At 49.3% G+C, this 13,622-nt stretch overlaps 1 pseudogene; it reads right to left on the bottom strand.

Moving 5' to 3' along the window:
* Window positions 1-1,004: 1,004 nt before the first annotated feature.
* LOC120845903 lies at window positions 1,005-2,824 on the bottom strand (annotated as a pseudogene).
* Between the last annotated feature and the right edge of the window lie 10,798 nt (window positions 2,825-13,622).

Below are 13,622 nucleotides of genomic sequence, written 5' to 3' on the forward strand. Positions count from 1 at the left end.
TATGCTGCTGAATGTCTCGCTCGTATTGCTCAAGATACTGTTTTATGCTCATATTTTAAAAAGAAACGAGTAATTAAAGTAATCCATTACCAATATTTTGCAACTAAATTACATTACAAATTACTTCAGATAAAAAGTAACATGGCAATTACAAAATTACTTGAAAATGTAACGTATTACAAGTAATTCATTACTTGCAACGAATTACTTCCCAAGTCTGGTTTTAGAATACACAAACTAACAGAAATAGTGTTCCTTTGTTTCTTCCTTCCTTTGTGTCAAAGCATTTCGTTAAAAAAAGAAAACGACGGTCGAGTCAGCAGGAGATTGGTGGTCGAGTGTGTTACTGCACCACAGACCGGAACATGTGTAGCGAAGGCTCGTGATACAGAACCCAGGGATCCCCAGTTTATTACCCATCCCTGCCTGTTTTGATCTGAACAAGAATTGCACTAGCGTGTGGTAGTGTATCACTACTGTGTGATGTATGTAAGAGACCCAGATAAGCAGTCGTACTACACCAGCAAAATTTCTCATCTACACCGTGTAACAATATTGCAAAGAGTTAACGAGGCTTGCAAGTTACCGTACAAATTCTCCACAAATGTGTGGTTATACGCTGTTGCAGGTTAAGAGAAGCATGACAAAAAAGCCTCTATCGAAATCCTCAACTCTTTCCACTTTAGCAGAGAAAATGCTGGAAATGAGGCGAGAGCGTTCGCTCCCTTGCCTGCTCTCCAGCATTTACTCTGCTAAAGTGAGAAAAGTGGAGGACTTCTCCGGAGGCACTTGTCATACTTCTCTTAACCTGCAACAGCGTATAACCACACATTTGTGGAGAATTTGTACGGTAACTTGCAAGCCACTTTGAAGCAGTTCTTTCAAAGGGTGAATGATCCATTCGACTTGAACCGCTGTACTACCAGCTAGTTCTAAATAAAGTATGAAAGAACAAAAAAGTAAAAGATATCGACACCCAGATCAAACCGTTCCAGCTGTGATACTTAGGCATCTCGTTGCGGCTGACTTGGGAGCAACCGATCGGCCTGACCCGAGGAAGCATTGGCCTGACCTGGAGGCACAAAGTTAGCTTGAAGGGGGGATACATTTCCCTGAGCCGGGGAGGGAAAGCTTGCCGGGAAGGCAGGTTGCAGATGAGGAAAATGAAAGAAACTTTCCTGAGTTAGCAGTTGTGACATCATTGCCTGTGTGCCTTGCAGGAACGAGGGGGTAATGCTTGTCATAATTTCTTGAATCTTTTTTTTTTTTTTAATTTCTAGCAGTTCTTTTTGCTGCTGAAATAGTACCTCTGAGTTTTCTTTGAGCAATTCAGCGTTGTGCATATACTGCTCTGCTAGAAGCTCTCCGAGGTCGGTGTTTTTGCCACGTTTTGGCCGCTTTGGCTGTGGCCCAGATTGGCATCAGTTGCTGCAAATGAGCACAGAACAAAGTGTAAAAACAATCAATATTACATAACTCGGATCTCACTAAGCTTTTTAAAAAGATTAACATTTTATATTTGTAGGGATTACCTTCCTGCTTCCCGTCTCGAGTGTGACAAAACACACTGGTTCAACAACACATATACGACGCAACCCCAAGAACCCCCGCCAATACGCTGCGACTGCCTTTTATCATCGGTGGAGTGCCGCTCGCGTGGCTAAATGCACTTGGCCCATCACGGTGGAAATTACTACGGACGATCTGGCATGCGGGCCACCTGGTCCAACGCTTTAATCCCCGGTTCCCCAAACATTTTACGCATTCACATTTTAACTTGCAGCCATAAGGGAAGCGTGGATCACGAGAACTTATCTATAGATACTTATGGAACCAAAATATTAACTTACACGATAAGGTGCCTGGTAAGGAGTCTTGATCGTCGTCTCTCAGCTCAATATCCTCTGCAAGTGGAGAAGAAAAAATGATATTAGTGTGATGGTGCTCAGCTTTTGCACTCTCGGTGTTTACCTGAAGTCGTGCGAGGACATGACTTACTTAAGCATGCAAATGAGGAACAACAAATCCGTTTATTTTTGTAGTTGCTTAATATATATTTCCAGCAATTAATAAACTGAAATTAGTCAGATGCCAGGCAGTTTCCAAGGTACATAAATTTTGGTACTGAGTTTCTCACCTACTGTGATGTCATCCCAGTCCTCGTCTGCCTCGCTGTCCACACCGTACTCTCCTGCCTGAGTCATCGGGCGGTGAGCAAGCAGGGCGTTCATTTCTTCATACCACAGCCAGGTGGATGGCGCCACTCCACTTTTGTTTTGTGCGTCTCTTTCCTGATGCACACAAAAATACCATTCTTAGGCATACAATAAAAGAAAGTGTCACTTGTTTAGAGATGAAAGGACAGTATTGCACAGTTCCATAAGTGGATAAATTAATTGGACTTCTCGAGCTGCGACGACACAGAAGGGGTTCATACGCCCTAACCGCAATTGCGAAGCCCTCACGAACACGGTTGCTAGAGTCAGTGCAGTTTCCCGCGCATTTCACGATGAAAACGAGAGATCAGCTTTGTGGTACATTTCTGCGGCGATGTGGCTTTGCTGAGCAAGAACGAATTACTTAATGACTAACAGTTAATGCCAAAGAAAAAATACTCGAAACGCACCTTATTGTATTTTCCTTTGAGATTCTTCCAGTGGGTTCAAAGCTGCTGCCACATCCTGCGGAACCCCAGCTGCTCCATAGCCTCCTCAACTCTCCAAAAGACGGCATGATTTCGCTGTCGCCGCGAGTCAAGTAGATCCGCGGCATTTAGCTCGCTTAGAATCGTGAGAAAAGTTCGAGTTGCTTCGCGTGAGAAAACAACGCGGAAAGACGCAAGACCGCTCTCCGCCGCCGCCATGTTCTACGCTAATCCTGCAGCAAACGGCGGTCCCACCAGCGAGCACGTTCCCATAATCCTCCCAGTTCCAAAATGCGACGCGTCCTCCGTTTACATGGGCTGAATGCATGCGTACTCGCCGTCTCGATCCACCTCCGTCTAGCTACTTGAATGCGATGCGATTTCTTAGCGCATTGTTGCGTTTACATGACCGCATTGAATACGACAACTGGATTCGATGCGACTAAGTCGCATTCAAGTACACGCGGCTTTTAGCCTCTAGGCCACCGTGCTCTCGGTATAGTCAGATATACTCCGTTTCTCACCTATATGATGTACTGCGACGGACGCTACGAGCCACACAAGCCCATTTCTAGTTCGTAGTTTGTCTGGTGACTTCCCGCTCTCCGCGTCGCTCCGCCCAGCAGAAAGGACACGTGACACCCTCCGAGCTATTAATTGACTCCGGTGGCTCGTAGCGTCCTTTGCGGTTCATCATAACGTGAAACCAAGTGAGGCTACTGGTATTAATAGCTACCTCTTAAAACCAAATTATTTTTTCAGACGTAATGTTCATGTGTACAAGATACGCGGATACTGTACTAGGATGGAGCTCTGCGAAAATTCGTTTTTTTTTTTTGTGAGGACGGTCAAGGACTGTAACGCTTTACAGGAACGTATAGTTTGTGCTTCAAATGCTGATACGTTCATTTCGTTATTATTCGCCCCCTGCAATAATGCCTTCTAGGCTCTGCAGGAGTTCCTTGAATAAAGAATAAAGAATAAAGAATACAAGTGTACACCTCCACACCGACTTGCCGACGCCAATAGACCTATTGCTGAACTACCCAAGCACCAAGAAGAATGCAGGGAATGGTGTTCCATGCGCCGCACGTGCTGACGTCAGCAGCAGTGATTTTTATAAATCAAATGCCTAAAACAAATGGCATCATGCACGCGCGTTCGTCAACGCTTTCTTTTGGTTATTTACTTCGAATCTTTTATATGGTTACGGCGTGCGCGTGTGGTGCGTGGAACACCATTCCCGGCATTCTCCTTGATGCTTGGGTAATTTAGCAATAGGTCTATTCGTGCTGTACATAGACGTGGAAGATACCCAATTGTTGCATTATTATTGAGCTTTATCCATGTCGTCGCTGCCGTCTATTAATTCAAAAATGAGCCTCTGACGCCACCGTCGCGAATATTGAATTGACTTCGCCCCGCCACCCGCAACAAGGCGCGGCTCACATTTCATAACGCCGAACCGTTGCCAATGAATCGGTAACCGCCACATGATATCAAGGTTCCATTCCGGTTTGGGTTCAATATCAAATGTTTGATTTCGGTTAGAGTCTTGTTCCGGTTCAATTAACAATAACGGCCTTGCTCCGGCTTTCGGTTCGGTTCGACACCCTAGTAACAGCTACATGCTAATCGCGCATGATTACAACAGCCGCTTTGTGGCGTCTCGCGGAGCCAGGAAAGACACACTGTCCGTCTACAACCATTCAGTTTTGGTTGCTTCACTGACGGCGCTCGATTTTCATCCTCGATGGAGCATACACCAGTGAGACAATCAAGCCGTCAGACACGTCCAGTGCAATGAGGCTGTTTCAAGAGCCACTTACCATGCCCTAGCGAATTGCGCCATCAGCTCGTATAGCCCTACAGGAAAATCGACACAGCTTGCATAAGAGTCGAGCCCATTCCATTCCCACTCCGTTCCGAGCAGAAGGCATATATTTCCATTCCCATTCCATTCCCCCAGCGCTGCCACCCTTCCATTCCCATCCCATTCCGGGGTCGCGAAAGTGCAGAATGATTCTGGAAACATTCCAATTCTGGAGTGACATCTCCGCAACACTGTTGTCTACTCTGTTCTTGCTTTATTGCGCCAAAAGACACCGGCGGCATGCAGTGTGAAAAGGTAAACAATCAGTATCGGCAAAATGAACACGCCTAACTTTGCGTCTTGTTCCTTCTTCGGATTTTCTGTCGTGCTCTTTCTGTATCTTCCTCTCGGGATCAATGATGCCAAAGCTAACGATTCGCCACGTTCCAGTCCCGCTTCTGCACCCCCTGAACCATGCGAGGTGGCAGCGTATGAGACGAACTGCATACACCACACGCACTGCCCGTCACCACCCCCGTAAACAACCGACCACTGACAGACCGGACCAGACAGGTGATGCTCGGCCCGCGACGCGCATGCTCAGTGACGTGCTGCTGTCGACTTCCATGGAGATCACCTGCAGCTGACGGAGCGGTTTCGGTGCGGTCGGAAGCTCTCCACGAAGCTTGCGCTGCCACAAACCTACGAGCGGAAGGTGACCCACTTGAGCCAGATTTGTGAATAGAATAAGGGGCGCTTTTGGAGCGCTCCAAATCTGCGAGTGGAGTTCACCATAAGCCCTTGCCTGCCCCCCTATCCTCCTCTTTGACACTATAAAACAGGGGATGTAACGTTCATGAAAACGCGCATTTATCAGAGTGCTGATATCGGCCTCTTGATTCACTTCACAAGATTTTTGCGAAAACGCGTACGGGAACCTTTCGACTTCGTTCAATGGTATAATTCCCGTAGCAAAGTTCCGGCAGGCGACCGTTTGTTTTGTGTGTAGTTCAGGGTTGAGTTAGTTTATTTATATAATTTTTTACAAGTTTTTCATGTTCAAATTTTTAAACTAATTGGATTCGCTAACAAAGAAAAAAATTACGGGGAATCGCGTTGCAATAGACCAACCTCACAAAGCGCTGGCAACCCAATCGCCGCCTTATATATCCTACGTATCAGAGCATTAATCTTCCCTTTCTCCGTCACCCCCCACTTCAGATACCCAGCCACATACGCGATGTGGCTCATCCCAAAAGCCTGCACCAGCCTCAAAACACTCTCCTCCTTCATACCCCTCCTCCTACTAGCCACCCTCCTAACCATCTGCATCGCTGCCCCGACCTTCCTTTGCAACTTATCCAACATCACGCCATTACCCCTAGCCTCCTGTAACCACAGTCCCAACACTCTCAGCTCCTTAACTCTAGGTATCATTCCCCCATTCGCCCTCAACTCCACATCCTGCCATCTCCTACTCCTCGGCCCCACCACAACATACGCCGACTTCTCATGATTGCACTCCAACCCTGTACCCGCCAACTCTTCCTCAATAGCATCAATCCCTCGTTGCAACGTATCTCTAGTCTCCTCCACGCCCTTACCAACACACCACAACGTCAAGTCATCCGCATAAATGGAGTGACCGATCCCTTCTCTCGTTAACCTCTTCCCCACCTTTGCCATGACCAAATTAAACACGTAGGATATATAAGGCGGCGATTGGGTTGCTGGCATGTACTAGCACGGAGATGATGGAGCGATTGGGTGTGCATAATACATTGGAAGAGGTGATAGAAGCGCAGAGGATCTCGCAGACGGAGAGGTTGAGGGGGTCTGCGGTGGGGCGTAGGGTGTTGAGCAGGGTGGGGGTGGGTGCTGAGGCTGGCAGGGGGGGATTGGAAAGGATTAAGGATGAGGACATGAGGAGGTTGAGGGTTAGGCCGGTGCCGAGGCACATGCATCCGGAACGGGATAAGGGGCGTAGGCATTCAAGGGCGCAGGCGCTGTATAGGCTGTATGGGAAGGAGGAGGGTAGTGTTTATGTGGACGGAGCTTTTGATGGGGACCGGGGGGTGGCTGTGGTTGTGGCGGGTAAAGATGGTAGGGTGGTTACAGCGTCGGGATTGAGATGTGACAGTGCGGAAGAAGTTGAGGAGGTGGCGGTTGCAATGGCAATTTCTATCGAGGGTGTAAGGAAGGTATTTAGTGATGCAATGGGGGTTGTCAGGCGCTTCATGAATGGAACGGTGAGTGAGAGGGCTAAGAGGTTGATCAGTGTGAAGGGACAAGTGGAACTAATATGGAGCCCTGCACATGAGGTGGGGAATGATATGGCCGACTGCTGCGCCCGAGGACTCTTAGGCCGGGCTTCGCAGGAGGGGTCGTATGTGCCGGTGGGTTATGGAGAGTATCTTGAATGTTGCAGACGGGATAGGAGGAGGTTCCCGGAACCTCACAAGGATTTGTGTCGGGAGGATGCGGTGCTTTTTAGGCAGTTGCAGGTGATGTGTGTGTATACCCCGGTGTTGGGGAGACATTTGGACCCAGGGAATTTTGAGAGTGACTTGTGCAGGGTATGTAAGGACAGTCGGGCAACGCTGCAGCATATTGTGTGGGACTGTGAACAACGGGGGCATGAGGCATCGGGGACCCAGGACTGGCCGGAGGACTTCAAGGATGGTGTGATGTGTGTGGACTTGGAGGGACAAAGGGGTTTCGTCCAGCGAACCCGGCGCTTGCTTCACCGGCAGACTGTGCGTAGGTGTGTTGGTGAAGGGGTGACGGAGGGGTAGGGGTCTCCGCAGGACCAATAAAGAGGTTTTCCACCACCACCACAATGCGCTGGGCGCGTGCGTGATGCCGCAGGAACTTTAGTTCACAGGGGGCAGGCGGCCGTGCATGCGAGGGCTCGTGCCGCCTCGTGCTCCAGACTCGCAGAGCTCCAGCGGTGTTGTCGCACGTGCAGAAAGACCGAAGTTCCCTCGATGCATTGCGGCAGCGGCGGCGTAGCCAGACTGGCAGGTAAGATCGGTATATCGTGTTGCTACGTGAAACGTTCTTGGTTTAGCACTATACTTCGTTTCACCAACAGTCCAGACGCAACCCGACGCTACGAGCTGGTAGCACCAATCAGACAGCATCAAATGCGCACCACTATGATGTTCGTCATGTTTCTGCACGTGTTCTATCGTCACTGAACCAATCATAAACATAAAAGGCCCAGTGACTTACACTTTTGACGCTTCTTTATTGGTCCCATAAGCTCGTAGCGTCAGCTGTGTATGCACTTACGCTGAAACGAAGTATAGTAACCTCCAGGCCTTTCTTGTCGAGCTGTGCCTCCAGATCTTTCCAGTCCTCTCCACCCCATTGATCTTTCCCGTCGCGTCGGCCCGTGTCCACAGAGTTTGGCGAATGTCGGGCTGCGGCCGGTGACGTGTCAATTTTCTCGTTAAATTTGGCGGGTAAACGTAACTTACGTGTATGTCCTGTGACGTCAATTTACCCGCTAAATCTAGTGTGGAAACTTAAATTGAGTACACGTTACGTGACATCATGTCACACGACGTCAATTTTTCCGCTAAATTTAGCGGGGAAGTTGAATTCGTCTATAGGTCATGTGACATGATGTTATGTGACGTCATTTTCCCTGCTAAATTTAGGGGGTAACTGAATTGGTGAGGTCACGTGACGTCAATTATCACGCTAAATCTATCGGGGAAACGGAAGTCAGGTGATGTCACAGGTCACGGCTTCACGAAACCCGGAGCAACTATAAACAAAACAAAACAAAAGGCCAAAGAACGTCTTAAGGTAAAAAGAAAAAGCCGGAAAAATCTAGGTACCGAAGTAGAGTTGCGGCTTTGAACCCTGTTTTAAGAAGCAACGCTTTTTCTCGAACTTAGGAGCGACGTGTGTTGAATACGTTATCCGGCAATGTTTATTGATTTTTTGTTTTTTTTACTTCCGCTTTGTTCACATTGTGATTCTATTGCAGGGAAGAACGTTCTCTCCAGGCTAAAAAAGAATGAGTGTTCCGTACGTCCTATAAAAGTCTTCTTCAATCTTTTAGCAAAAAACTTCTCCCAGCGAAGACGTCGTCCAGGGGAGGAGCTTTTTGTTCTCCGGTTCTTTGACGTCATATTTCGTAAGCAACGAAAACGACTAAGAATCTCTTAATTGGCGATCTGCATTGTGGTGGACAGTTAGAGGTCTATTTGCGCGTTTTGATAGGTTTGACTACGTTCCGTGGCCAAGCGTTCACAAGTGCCATTGTGAAAATGTGCCTTAAAAAAGCATTTATGTTTAACTCTCAATAAAGAGTGAGAGAAATGCACAGGTCTAGACTAGGCGCACAGCGTTTTACTGTATAGCGTGTTACTTTGATTTAGACTTCGTTTCCCGTTGTTAGGGTCTAGGGGTTTATTCTACATAAATTCACTCCACCGAGCTATTTTCCAACCGTTTTAGTCCTAACTTCCTTCTTCTCGCTCATGTCCGGCCTGGCGCACGCTCTGTTGTCCCATCGCATTGTCCCCCGTGAGCAACAATGCCTTGATGTGCCACCCGTTGGGCAGGGCATGAACTCCGTGCCCAGAACGGTGTGTGGCGCGCGAGCGCCTATGTTCTTTGCATAGCCGTCACACGCATAGCCCGCACCCCTCACAACACCCCCCTCCTTATTCTGTGAAGGGGACCCAAGGCTTGTGGAAGAGGGCAAGTTGGTCTGCATTAGCCAAACCGCATGCTCTTCCTGTGGATGTGTTCTTCAGCTTATAGACATTCTGGCCGACTCGAGCTGTAACAGTGAAGGGTCCAGATCGCTTAGGAGCAAGCTTTGCGGCAATTCCCTTGCTAGCGAAAAGACGGTGAGAGTGCAGGCGAGCTGGTGGTAGCTAATCATGTCGTATTACACCTGAGACTGCGGTGGAAGAAATCGGAAGAACTTTCAGTAGAAGGAACAGACACAGAGAACGAGACGTTCTCTGTGTCTGTTCCTTCTACTGAAAGTTCTTCCGATTTCTTCCACCGCAGTCTCAGGTGTAATACGACATGATCCCTTGCTAGCATTGCTCAGAGTATGCAAGTCTTTTAGGACCAAATCACCCACATCAAAGTGGCCTGGTTGTCGGGTCGAGTTGTATTGTCGTCGCTGAATTTCCTGGGCTTTGTTTTGGTGCCCTCTCGCAAAGGCTAGGGCATCCTGTAGGCGCTGGTCGAGTTCCGCTGCAAAGGCGTGGGGTGCAGAGGACGAGGCCTCAGTGTCCTGGGCAGATGTTGAGTCCCACGGAGTGCGGAGCTCTCGACCATAGCATAAGAAGGCTGGCGTGCAACCTGTCACTACACTTTCGCTGGTTCTCATGGCAAAAGCTATTTCGGGAAGTGGTTTGTCCCAGTCACGATGTGCCGCTCAGTATGCCATTATTGCTTGCTTGACGGTGGCATTGTGGCGTTCTACCGATTGTCCCGATGGTCGGTATGGCGTTGTGTGCCGGTCAACGATACCCCAGTGACGTAAAACACCTTTCCACAGGGCGCTGACGAAGGTTTTGCCGTTGTCACTCGAGATGCTCTGTGGAACTCCGTGCCGACAAAAACTTCCACCATTTTGTCTACTATAGTCCTTGACGTTGGGGCACGGATGGGGAATAACTCTATGTACTTCGTAAATTTGAAGATCACAACTAGAATATGCCTGTTTTGCTTGGCTGTTGTTGGTAGGGGTCCGATCTGGTCGACACTGAGTTGCTGCATGGGCTCTGTAGCCCAAGTACTGTCCATTAGGCCATCGGTTTTTGTCGCCGTGGCTTCAGAGTTTGGCACTGGCGGCAGGAGCGAACGTACCGAGAGATATCTGCTCTCATACCCAACCAGAAAAATTGGTCTTGGGTACGTCGCATTGTTTTAAAGAAGCCGGCGTGGGCGCTTAGAGGATGGTCGTGAGATAACCTTAAAACCAGATTACGCAAATGCGTAGGCAGCCATGGCACTCTCTTTTCTCCTTTGATGTACATGAGTACCCCGGTGTTGTCGATCTCACTGTCACCAGCAAGGTCTTGCACCTGACGTGCTTCACCGGCATCAGCCGGTAAACAGTTGTTTTTCAGGTACAAGAGTATGTTACTCAATAACGAGTCTTGCATTTGCTCTGCAACCAATCTGGTGCCGTCACTTAGTTGGGAGATGTCATCCTCTTGTGTCACTGCAGTCTCTTCGAAATGGATCGACTGCTCCGGTTCTTCTGCGTCGATAGGAAAGCAGTCTTCGGCGACACACTGGGAGGAAGAACTGGCAGTCACCACTGGGAATCGGCTCAGTGCATCGGCAGGAATATTGGCCTTTCCTCGGCGGTGCTTGATGGTGCAGTTAAAACCCTGGAGCCGAAGAACCCATCTTCTCACCCTACTAGATGTCTGCTCAGTGCTGAACATCCATGAAAGTGATGCGTGGTCGCAGTAAATCTCGAAGTGGGTGAACTCTATATATGGACGAAACCTATCGAGTGCCCAGACGACTGCTAATCACTCCCACTCTTGGACTGTGTAGTTTTGCTCTGCAGGGGTCAAAGTCCGGCTAATGAATGAGACGGGTCTGAGCTGTCCTTCGGTTTCTTGAAGTAGCACAGCGCCGCTTCCCACACCCCTGGCATCTGTCTCAATCACAAAGGGCTTGTTCAGGTCCGGAAGGGCAACCACTGCATTGGTTGTCAGCTGGGCTTTTAGGCAGTCAAAGGCGGCCTGTTGAGGGAGTTTCCAACTCCAGCGGACATTCTTTCTCAGCAGCAACGTAAGGGGCTTGGCCGCATCCGAGAATCGAGGAATAAATGTCCGGTAATATCCCACCAGTCCGAGAAAGGCCTGAAGCTGCTTCACTGAAGTTGGTTCTGGGAAGGCTGTCACAGCTTTTGCCTTTTCGGGATCTGGGCGACACTCCCCGGGAGCAATGATGTGGCCTAGAAACTTCAGGGAACGCTTACACAGCTGTACTTTGGTGGGGTTTATTGTAAGGCCTGCATTAGAGATTCGGTTCAGGACCTCTCCCATGTGCTCGATATGTTCATCAAAGGACTCGGAGTAGATGAGGACGTCGTCTAGAAAGGCCATGCAGTATGTGTGCTTTATCCCTTCCAGCACCTTGTCCATTAAGGCCTGGAATGTGGCCGGACCTCCTGCCACGCCAAAAGGCATACGCTTGAACTGGAACATACCTTTATGGCAAATAAATGCCGTTTTGTGGATGTCTTCTTTTGCCACTGGGATTTGAAAGAACCCTTGCGATAAACCCAAGCTAGTGAACCACCTAGCCTTGCCCAGCTGAGCCAGTACCCAGTCCGTCTGAGGCATGGGATACACTGGGATGTCTGTCCGAGAGTTCAAAGGTCGATAATCAATAGCTAAGCGATACCCTCCGGTTTTCTTGGCCACCAATACAAGTGCACTGGCCCACGAGCTTTGACATGGTTCTAACAGGCCTTGGTTTAGAAGATCGTCTACACATTGATCGATTATCGCTCTCTTCTGAGCATTCGTCGGCCTCAGTTTACAGCGAACTGGAGAGTTGGTGCCAGTGTTTATTTTGTGCTCCGTCAAGAAAGTGCAACCAGGCTTTGCACAGAAAATGTGCTTATAACTGTCGAGCAAGCTTGCTATGCCTGGGTCACTTTCAGACATATTCCCAGGTGTCTCTATAACGGAGACTGTAGTCATGTCTAAAGTGTTGCTGCCAGGTGGTTCGGCAAACAGTGCCTCCAACGAATAGATGGGTCCGTCGTTTGTCTTGTTCAATAGACTCTTTCGTGGCACCCTGTCGAATCGAACAACCTCTTGTCGTTCCACTCCTATTGTCTAGCCACCCAAGCCCACATGAACAGAGATGCCCGTAGCCGTCAGAAAGTCCCGGCCCAGTACAACGTCTCGGCACAAACCCGACATGTGCAGGAAGCGCTGTTTGCGGGACCCACCAGACCAACGTACTCTGCATCTCACAGACGCGGTTGTTTGTGACCATCCTGTGGCCAGCCGAAGGGAATGAGTCGCTTCACGTGTCGAAACCCCTGTTGATTTGGCAGCTTCCATTGCTGTATCTCCCAGCAGACTAGTGCTAGACCCAGTATCCAGGAGGGCGTAAAACACCCTGTCACCGATGGTGACTTCGAGCAGTGGCTCCTTCCCTCCGGCGCTTGCTGCCACTTGCAGCGTGGTTTCGTACAGATTGGCCGAGGCAACCTCTACGATTGTCCGTTTCCCGGACAGTTGGCTTGTATTTGGCCCCTCTGGTTACATCTGTAGCACCGGCGCTGGTTACGAGGTCTTCCTGTGGCGCAGTGACGTGCGGCATGCCCGACGCCGCCGCAGCGCTGGCATCCTTTCCCGGCGGAATGTGGCCACGTAGGTACTGGCTCCACAGGCGGGGACCACGGAGTTGACCACGGGTTTAAAGTCGGGGCTGTCAGTACTGCCTGATCTCGGTATGATCCGAGTACTGCTGTGGGGTGGAGGGGCCATTCTTGTTGGGCACCCGGTGTTGCGGTTACAGCAGTCTGTGTACAGTGTACTGCTAAACCTTTGGTGGAAGGGTCATGGTGTTCTACGAAAGCCAGGTCCTTGGCAGCCTGATCTCCATTGGTTGGTAGCGGAACGTACCGGAGGCGATGCCAAGCGCGCTCCATGATAGATCTTGCCGCTTTTGCCATCTCTTGGAGATTTGCGAAGACCATGTCTTCCGAGAGATCTTGAAACTTCGGATGCATTTGTCTGCGTACTCTTTGCACCTTTTCATAATCGGGCACTGGCTTTCCAATGCGATCGTAAAATTCTGCAATCACGTGAATGAAGTGTTTCAGATTTTCTTGCGGGTGTTGGGTTCGTCTCTCAAGCTCTTCTTTCAGTCTATGTTTGTAGTCCACTGAAGCGAACTCCGACTGGAACTCTTGGACAAAAGACTCCCAGTTGTCGAATCCCCCCGTGAATTTTCACCATAACTTGGCAGTTCCCTCGAGTGCAGCGGGCACCACTTGGCGCAGGCACTTGTCCTGAGGTACCCCAGTTAGCGAACAAAACATCTCTAGCTTCTCCAGGAATTCTTTAGGCGTTTGCGTATCTTCGTAGCCGATGAATTTCGGGAGTGATAAATTTAGGCACTTCCACGGCATGCATCCTTGCT

This window comes from Ixodes scapularis, unplaced genomic scaffold (assembly GCF_016920785.2).
Source record: "Ixodes scapularis isolate PalLabHiFi unplaced genomic scaffold, ASM1692078v2 PGA_scaffold0__279_contigs__length_252992795, whole genome shotgun sequence".
NCBI classification, from domain to species: Eukaryota; Metazoa; Arthropoda; class Arachnida; order Ixodida; family Ixodidae; genus Ixodes; species Ixodes scapularis.